The sequence below is a fragment of the Sardina pilchardus genome, chromosome 24 (genome assembly GCF_963854185.1).
Source record: "Sardina pilchardus chromosome 24, fSarPil1.1, whole genome shotgun sequence".
Taxonomy (NCBI): Eukaryota; Metazoa; Chordata; class Actinopteri; order Clupeiformes; family Clupeidae; genus Sardina; species Sardina pilchardus.
Genome location: NC_085017.1, coordinates 165,559 through 175,850, shown reverse-complemented (window position 1 = coordinate 175,850; position 10,292 = coordinate 165,559). Strand labels below are relative to the sequence as shown.

The following is a 10,292-nucleotide window of genomic DNA, read 5'->3' as shown; positions in this document are numbered from 1 at the left end:
CAAATTGAATATCTATCTTTTATAATGTCATATTACATGCTTTTAAACGATAAAGTTTAAAACAAAAGTCATCGAAAAGGAACGTGTATGATCCATAGTGGTGCACAAGCCCATCTTGTGAAAAATAAAATGAACGGTTGATGTAAAATAAATAATTATTTCCAAACGAAGTTTTTTGTCATGTCACTGTCTTACATGGTGTCTTAACACTATTAGGGCAGTTAGACAATTAATTTAGAAATAAAATAGCACTATTGTACATTTTATTCCCAAACTCGAAAAGCCTCCGACACTTCCAACGGTCAAGTCCGACGTCCGAAGGGGGAGCACTGCGAATTACGGAGTGCCAATGTGAAGGCGGCTTAACAGCAAGTATAATCCCAGCCTTAGTCAGGACGAGGACCGAGGAAGGAAGAGAGGACCGATAAAAGACGAACGAGAGGCACTCCATGACGTCGCTCAGTCGCGCGCTTCACACTGTAGTCAGGGGCTCAACTGAATCTCTCGTCCTCTACTTCGCTTCGCTACACTTGCAGCCGAGTGAGTGGTCTCGTCGCTACTGCGGACAAGAGCCGTCAAAAACTTCGCATTGAAGTGACTCTTCACATCACCTTCAAAGTAAGTTTCAGGTTTCAGTTTAACGTTAACGGTAGAGTTATTTTGGTTAGGGTAACAGCGTTCTTTGTATTTTAAATGAGTCTGGTAACTATTGTGGCTAGCTAACGTTATCGTTCGAGCTAACGCTAACGACGACGTTAGCACTATGCATTCTAACTAGTCCTGTGCTTTGTGAGATGCTCCCATCATATCACTTTTATTCGACGTATATGTTGTCAAAAAATTGTCGAAACGTAGCTACATTGCTCGCAGCTTGAAGTAACGTTAAAGGAGAATTCCGGTGTGAAATTGAGCTTAACTGTACCGAAACATGTTAAGGTGTACTCACACGTGTTTTAGACGCACTTTCACTCACCCCCAGCATTCCGAACTCCTCCGTTTTCAGCCTAGCTTACAGTAGGCTTGAAGCTATTAGATTGGGCATTACGTAGCCTATGCAGCTAAATCGCTATTTTTAAACCATTAAAAAGGTCCCAAGTAACTCCACACTGCATTGGTAGACTTCTGAGGGTCCTGACATTTAAAACGAGATACTGAGAACTTTGGAAATGCACAGGAAGTTTATTAAAAAAAAGACTGTTTACAAGCAGTGCCTTCATAGAATCTCTCCGCTGGGCGCCATCTTGGAATCAAGTCGCGATAAGCCGACTGACGAGCACGAACGAACAGGAAGGACAGGGGAACATATTGCTAAAGTAATTCCATAGGAAATATATAGTTATACTGTCTACATGAGCATGACGAGTAACAAAGCTCAAAATGTTTGCAATATGTCCCCCTGTCTTTCCTGTTCGTTTGTGCTCGTCAGTCGACTTATCGCGACTTCACCACAAGATGGCGCCCAGCGGAGAGATTCTATGAAGGTACTGCTTGAATAAACAGTCTTTTTTAATAAACTTCCTGTGCACTTCCAAAGTTCTAAGTATCTCGTTTTAAATGTCAGGACCCTCAGAAGTCAACCAATGCAGTGTGGAGTTACTTGGAACCTTTTTAATGGTTTAAAAATAGCGATTTAGCTGCATAGGCTACGTAATGCCCAATCTAATAGCTTCAAGCCTACTGTAAGCTAGGCTGAAAACGGAGGAGTTCGGAATGCTGGGGGTGAGTGAAAGTGCGTCTAAAACACGTGTGAGTACACCTTAACATGTTTCGGTACAGTTAAGCTCAATTTCACACCGGAATTCTCCTTTAAAGTTTGGCTGGCTAACCAGAGAGGGTTAAAGCGTTATCGTTCGGTAGTGAGAGGTAACCGTATGCTTAAGATGCCACATAACTGTCACCTGTGATGGACTTGGTCCTCCGTATTCTCTACTGCTCCGCTTCATTCGTGTTGTAGCTGGGTGGTGTCGTCGCTACTATTAAGACTTGTGCCTTGCTCCACATTACCTCCAAAGTAAGTTTTATTAGTTGCACGTTAACACTACAGGTATTTTGGCAAGGTTATAGTGTTATTTGTTATCTTGCATGAGTCTGGTAATGTTTGACGGCGTGCCTTGAACTAGGACGTTACATGACAAGGTCCGCATGTAAAGCCTACCTTACACTGACAAGATTTTGGAAAGATTCTTGAAAGATTGTAGTCTTTTGAGTAAAGCTTGAATGATGGGCATTAGTTCAAAGACTACAATCTTTCAAGAATCTTTCCCAAATCTTGTCAGTGTAAGGTAGGCTTAACGTTGACTAGATGTTTAGTGCCTATTCATGGGTTTCATCAGGTCCCTTTCCACAGGTGTATCAAATCAAGCACTTGATTATGAATGCAGACTGCATGGTGCTTGATTAACACACCTGTAGTAAAGGACCTGATGAAATCCATGAATAATGTAGCCAATCGTAATTAATGTTTAATGTTAATAGACATGGGCAATGGACAACAAGATGATGAAACACAAACATCTACCATCAATCATTAAAACAAAAAAACTAACTAAAAAAAAGAAACAGATGTGTCTTTGTAACTAAAATCTATCAGCCTAGTGACCCAATTCATCTGATTCTAATGTTACAGCAAACAAACCTATGTTTAAGTGTGGCCCGAATACAAGTCATGCCATGTACCATATTGGTAGTACTTAGTAGTAGACGCGTAAGTTGTGCTGCATTGCAATGTTATAGCAGTGGTCGCAATTTCACAAACTTTGTCTTTATTCACAACAGAAAGCAATAGTCTTTTTAAAGACTCTTCCCTTCCATCTCTATCCTCCATCTCCACCTTCCCTTGTGGTGCAGAAGACTTTCTCCCATCCGGTCTTCCCTTCAGGTGCTACAGACTTTTCAGGTATGTACTGCTACTCCAACCATGCAACTTGCTTACACAGATACACAATTCTTGGTGTATCTGATTGCAAGGCAGAGATATTCAATTAAATGGTCGATTAATGGTTGAACATTTTATTATTTTATTTTAATGGTTGAACAATGGTTGAACCCCCCCCCCCCCCCCCCCCTTTTGTTTCATTTACAGAAAACAGACACACTCCAGTGCTGCTTCAAGACAGTAAGTATACATTGATGCGTTTGAATTTGACTTGAAGTGCTATTATCAACCTAAAGTGAGCATACGTGTAGCATCATTTACCCAATCACTCAAAGAACTTTAGTCTACAGAGTTTTACAAGCAGGGCTATCACTTGGCTCTCACATTTAGCTATTAGCAGTAAACATGTATATTATTGCTGTATATTATTTGTTTAATTAATATATTTGAATGTTACATTGTATTGTTACAGCAGCTGCCCTCAGTCCTGTGAGGTGGTGACATCTCAGGTATGAATATTTATATTTTTACTTCTAGGCCAGCTATGCTACACTTTGTCAATAAGACATGCAAAATGTAAATCAGACAGATTTTGCTTATTTTGTCAATTTGATTTGATTTTGGTTGACAGAGCTAGAGAGCTAGTTAAGTTGGTTAACCTTAAGTTGTTAAACCTAGCAAGTAATTGGGGAAAGTGCATGGCCTGATATTTAGATGGTAAATAGTAATTATATGCATTCCTTGTTTTTGGAAGTATGTAATTTGTTTCTTTGTTTTCTTTTAGGCTCGTTCCAGACCAGCCTTCACCAGAGGGGTGTCCGTGTGATACCTGTGGCACTGTGTCTTGTCTGTCTGTCTGTACGCACCTGTACACGTCTACGTCCGTCCACCCTACACGCATACACACTAACAACATTACTTGACATCACTGCTGACAACAGAACCCACTTACCTACATACCTGCATACATATTGGTGACAAGAATTCTTAACACTGTCTGATTACATACCTGCTGCACATACCTGGCACATACTTGATCACATACTGTTTGTCTTTGTCTGTGCACGAAAGATACATCACAGACAACATTGCTGACATCATCTCTGACATCAGATTCTACTTAACCTACATACCTGCATACATATTGGTGACAAGAATACTTAACACTGTCTGATTACATACCTGGCACATACCTGAATGCACATACCTGCTGCACATACTTGAACTATACTCTGAATCAAAGCCTATACTCTGAATCAAGCCTATACTCTGAATCAAAGCCATACTCAGACTTGTACTTCTACTCTGAATAAAACTTATACTCTGAACTATACTGAGAACTCCACCTGGGAACCATTCATACAGAGAGATATATAAGTATATCTGTGGACTATATCTGTAAATCGTACTTTTTAAACATTTACACATTTGAACAATCTATTCTGTGAAAACTTGCTGTACTGTTAACTCTGTGCTTTTAGACCTGAGCTGTCCTTCAAGACCTGCTTTGCTGTGTGAAGATTTTCATATTCCATCCAAGTTCTGCATAACCTTGAACCAGCTGCCTCCATCATACAGTGTGACCTCAACATAACCACTCCAGTGCTGCCTCTTCAGAATTACCACTGATACAGATTCAGATACAGATACTGATTCTGGAATTCAAGCATCAGACAAAGTTTTGAGCATATTTGTATTGCAATTCTGAAATTGAATTCTGAAATTAAGTGTTAAACTTCAGTAGACATTTGTTTATTCCTGACCAGTTAATTATCAGTTATCATTTTCTTATCACATCCCCAATTGTAACAAAATACTAGAATAAATAATATTGTTTGAATATTGTGTATTAATATTTAATTTGCAGTTTTCATTTACAAAAGTTTGTATCACCTGTAAGCAGAGTAAAATAATATTGTGTATAACCTGTAAGTAGTCATACTACGTAGTTGTACGCTTAGATTGCACTTACAGTAGATATCCCATAGTCATCCAGTTGCATACTACAAGTGTTAAAAGTAACATTTTAAGACATGGGACGGAAAGGCCGTCGCTCAGAGGCTCAGAAAAAACGCTGGCGAAAGTTGGACATCTCTGAAGCTGAAACGCCATGCCAGTCTTCATGTGACCAGAGTGAGCTGAATCAGGTAATTAGTGCTGCTGACCCGGAGATGGAACGGAGAGACAACTGTATTCAAGCAACTCATAGTCAGAATGATCTGAGGTACGAGAATAACAGAGGCAAGCAGTGCACTTGCAACTCCCTGGTATTTCTAGCCACTCTCCATTACAGAACTGAACTAAACAGTGATGACCTTGACTACATTTTGCAAAAAGGTAACTCCATGTACAGTGAAGTACAGGAAAGATTAAGCATTACAGGCAATGTAGCACATGACCACTTGGCTCTCGATGAATTACCTGATGGTGTTGAAATCTATGGACAGATGTATCACATTGAGAAATGCCTGTCACGGTATGGTTTCTATAGACAAGATGGACCTGTAGGTGCTGCAGACTATTTAAAGCTGTCTGAAAGACTGCACTGTTTGTCAGATGATGTAAATCTTGCACTGCTAACTGTAGGTAGCCTAACAATTGCCTTGTTTAAAAACAATGATCGATATGGAATTTTTGATCCACATTCAAGGACATCCCAGGGATTTCCAGCAAACGATGGCACAGCTGTGATGCTGACATTTGTCCATTTGAGTGATTTGATTGATCGACTGTTTGCATTCTGGGCCCTCTTCGACGCATCTGATGAATGGATCTATGAGTTGATGCCGGTGTTATTTAGACCTACATCTGAGTATAATGATGAACAAGGAAGCCACACTGACAATGTGCAACATGCTCCTGCAGAGTTTCAGACTCCAGCTGTTTCTGTGAATTCACAACTTACTAAACGTGCAAAAGATCGCAGACGTCGAAAAGCACATAAAATGTTGCCCAGTGAGAACAAAATCAGACAAAAAAAATATTATGAAAAGAATAGGATAAAAAAACTGCAGTATGACAGAGAAAGATACGCAAACTGCATTCAACACATTTACAGGATTCAACAGGATTACATGCGGAAGCGTTACTCAAGTGACCCAAATTTCAGATTGAGGCACAAGGCTAACATACGGAGGCGTTACTCAAGTGACCCAGATTTTAGATTGAGGCAACAGGCTTACATACAGCAGAGGTACTTGAACAATGTTAATTTTCGTTCAAGACAGAAGTTGACCATGAAACATCACTATGCAAGCAATGCAACATACAGGCAGAAAACAAAGGACACCATAACTGACAAATACAGGAATGACCCCTCTTTCAAGCATTATTATCTAAGCCGACATAAAAAGAAGTGTTCCAATAACGCATTTCAGAAAATGCTTCAGAAAATGCGTTGTGCTTTACATATACAGCGGAAATACCGTAATCTTGCACATCTATCTAGAATTCAATCAGAACCAGAGATTGAACAACAGTCAACAGAAAGCACCCCTCTCCATGATGCCATTGCAGCTTTTCAAATGGATGTACAGAATGGTCCTACTTTCGCGTGCACAGTGTGTCACCGAGCTTTGTTTTACAATCAGGTAAAACAGTGTAAACATTCAAGTTATCAAAAGAACCCTGACATGGTTGAGCGATGCTTGACAGGCAAATATGTGCATACTTGCAGCGATCAGTGCCATTCACTTGAATCGTGTTGTCCACCAGAACAAAAGACAGAATGGATTTGTCATAGCTGTGACGAAAACCTAAAATCAGGCAGATTGCCAACCATTTCTGCCATTAATTTGTTGGAACTAGCAGAAATTCCTCCAGAACTCGGTAATCTAAATATACTTGAGAGGCACATAATAGCAAAATATATACCATTTGCAAAAATAATCAGTCTTCCCAAAGGCCAGCAGAAATTAATACACGGTGGAGTTGTGTGTGTCCCTTCAGAGGTGGAATCAACAGTCAATGCTTTGCCAAGACCCAGCAGCCAATCTCAATTTTTGAAAGTCAAGTTGAAAAGAAGAATGAATTATACAGGACATTACCAGTTCCAAACTCTTGACATGTCCAAAGTTCTTTGTGCCTTATCAAAACTAAAAGAAATGCATCCGGAGTACAGAGATATAACTATACATGATATACCTGCTTTTGAGGATGAAACGAGTGACATGGCAGATGAAAATGACATCAGTGATGACATTACAGATGCAGAAGCAATTGATCTAATGCAAACTGATGCAATAGATGAGACTAACAGTGCTTGCATTCAGCTTAATAACGAAAGGAATGAGTCAAATGATGACCAGGATTCACCTGAGCCAAGCACAAGTCAGCAGAATGGTGCATGCTCAATAGACTCCTGTTTGCAGCCAGCTGATCTTGCACAGGAAATGATTACATTTGGTGAAGGAATATTTAGCGTGGCCCCGGCTGAAGGAAACAGACCAGTTAATTTCTTCCAAGTTCCAAAACTAGAAGCGATGGCCTTTCCAGTACAGTTTCCCACCGGAGTGAACACGTTGGATGAAACACAGAGACCCATAAAATTATCGCCAAGCAGATATTTCAATGCACGACTCTTTTGTATTGACAATCGATTTGCTCTCGACACCAATTACATTTTCTTTGCACAGTTTATCACTGAAATGCACTTGGCCAGGTCTTCAATGTCTATCCAATTACGTAAAGGAAAACCTATGACACGGGATGGACGCAAAATAACAGCAAGAATGCTCCAAGGCAAACATGAGGTTGAAAAATTGATACACAACAAATATGCCACGCGGTTCATGCAACCTTTGAGAGGTACTCCTGCATACTGGGAAAAAACACTACGCGACCTATATGCAATGTTACGTACTCTGAACTGTCCAACGTTTTTTGTTACGTTCAGTGCTGCCGAAATGAGATGGCCAGAGGTTATACAAACAATAAAGACACAACAAGGTGAACAGGTTGACTTCTCTCAGCTTGACTGGGCTTCAAAATGCGAGATTTTACGCAGCAATCCTGTCACTACCATGCGAATGTTTGATAAGCGTGTTGATGCCCTGATGAGAAATTTGATTTTGTCACCAAGTCAGCCAATTGGTGAGGTCATTGACTACTTTTATCGAGTGGAATTTCAAGCCAGAGGTTCACCGCATATACATATGTTGGTTTGGTGTAAGAACGCACCTGTATTTGAGGAAGATCCTGATGAGAACGTGTGTGAGTTTGTGGATCGGTACATAACATGCCAGCTTCCTGACCCTGACAAAGATCCTGAACTTTTCAAAATAGTGACAGAGGTGCAAACCCACAGCAAAAGACACTCCAAATCATGTAAGAAGGGAAATAAGCACTGTCGGTTTGGATTTCCAAAACAGCCAGTTGAGAACACATTCATTACGCGACCAAGGCCAGTAGAGCTCATCAATGAATCTGATGATGAAGCTGCTCATGACCCTCCGTCCATGTCTCCTGAACATGCCAAAACTAAACTGAAGCCTGTATGGGAGTTGCTGAATAATCCAACTGCATCGTTTGAAAGCATCCCACAACTACTTGCACAATGCAACCTAACCTATGAGGAATACCTAAATTGTGTTGAGTCATTAACAACAGCCAGTGTGTTAGTAATGAAACGTGAACCAAAAGACAGCTGGATAAATGGCTACAACCAACATTTGTTAAGGGCATGGAATGCTAACATGGACATTCAGTTTGTCCTGAACCCTTATTCTTGCATCATGTACATCTTGTCATACATTTCCAAAGCAGAACATGAAATGAGTGAGTATCTGAAAAGAGTTGTGTCTGACACCTCTCAGTCAACTACATCTGATTCCGAGGAAATGAAACAAATCATGCAAGCCTACTCCAAAAACAGAGAGGTCAGTGTTCAAGAGGCTGTTGCACGAGTCTGTCGCTTAAAACTCAAGTCTTGCTCTCGAAGTGTGATATTTATACCCACTGATGATGATGCTTTGAAAATGAGTGTCCCTTTGAGATACCTGAATGACAGAATACCTGAATCAGAGAATGTTTGGATGTCTGGAATGGGAGACAAATACAAAAACAGACCTAGTACACCAGAATTTGCAACAATGTGCATGGCAGAGTTTGCTTCCACTTACAGAATTGTTTATGGAAGGCAGAAACAAGGAAGCAACGTTTTACCACTTCTAAATGAAATGGGATTTATTCAAAAGCGCACTAAAGGAAAGCCTGCCATCATCAGATATGCCAGATTTTCTGTGCAAAAGGCTCCAGAGAAATTCTATGGCACATTAATCAAGCTATATTTACCCCACCGTTCAAATTCAGAATTGAAACCTACAGGTTCAACATATGAGTCATTTTACACATCAGGCTCTGTAAGGCTTCCTGGAAAAGACTATCCTGAGAGTGTATTTGCTATTGTGAAAGTGAACAGGTCCCAATTTGAAAAGAACAGTGATGCAATTGAGAAAGCTATTGAGAACTTGGAAGAAAATGGGCCCGTAGAAGATGCTTGGACAACACTAGCACCTGAGACAGAGCTTCTTCGTCTTGAGTGTGTTTCAGAGCGTGAGGAAATAAATCCAGAGGAAATTAATGAACAGGATGACATTCCTGAATATAGCACAACTGCCACCAGCAGAGGAACGCCAATGTTTGAGGCTCCTCAAACAGACCCAAATGTTATCCGAAGCATGTATCAAAATTTAAATCAAACACAGGCATCCATCTTCTACACAGTGCGTAAGTGGTGCATAAGACGTGTGTGTGGACAGAGTGCTGATCAGTTTTTCTACTTTGTCACTGGTGGTGCTGGAACAGGCAAATCACATCTTATCAAATGCATCTACGCAGAGGCATCAAAAATACTCCGCAAGTTACCCTGCATCACAGAGGAAAGAGACATGTCTATGCCCACTGTCCTTCTCACAGCATTTACTGGCACAGCAGCCTTCAACATATCTGGCAAGACACTGCATGCTGTCCTGAAACTACCAAGAAGCCTTAAGCCACCTTACCAGTGCCTTGGAAACTGTCGAGATGAAGTGAGAGCGACCTTGTCTAATGTTCAGATAATCATCATTGATGAAGTGTCCATGGTATCAAAACCACTTTTCATGTATGTTAACTGGAGGCTTCAAGAAATCAAAGGCAGTAAGAAACCTTTTGGGGGAATTTCTGTAATGGTTTTTGGTGACTTCTTCCAGCTCCCTGCACCAGGCAAAGCTAAACCTCTTTGTGTATACGAGGATCATGTTCTTGATTTCTGGAAGGACCAGTTTCAAATTGTTACTCTGACAGAAATAATGCGTCAAAAAGATGACGTGCCATTTGCAGAACTACTCAACAGGCTAAGAGTGAAATGTAAGGGAGAGGCATTAACTGAAGCAGACAGAGCTCTTCTTACTCAGGCTGTATGTCAAGCTGAAGACTG

The 10,292-nt window shown here is 40.6% G+C and overlaps 1 long non-coding RNA gene across 1 annotated transcript; it reads left to right on the top strand.

The window, feature by feature from the left end:
• Positions 1–530: 530 nt before the first annotated feature.
• Positions 531–4,657, top strand: LOC134072954 (uncharacterized). The gene is made up of 5 exons (XR_009937233.1): positions 531–618; positions 2,776–2,896; positions 3,083–3,115; positions 3,348–3,384; positions 3,660–4,657. It is a non-coding gene; the product is annotated as an uncharacterized LOC134072954 (long non-coding RNA).
• The last annotated feature ends 5,635 nt before the right edge of the window (positions 4,658–10,292 follow it).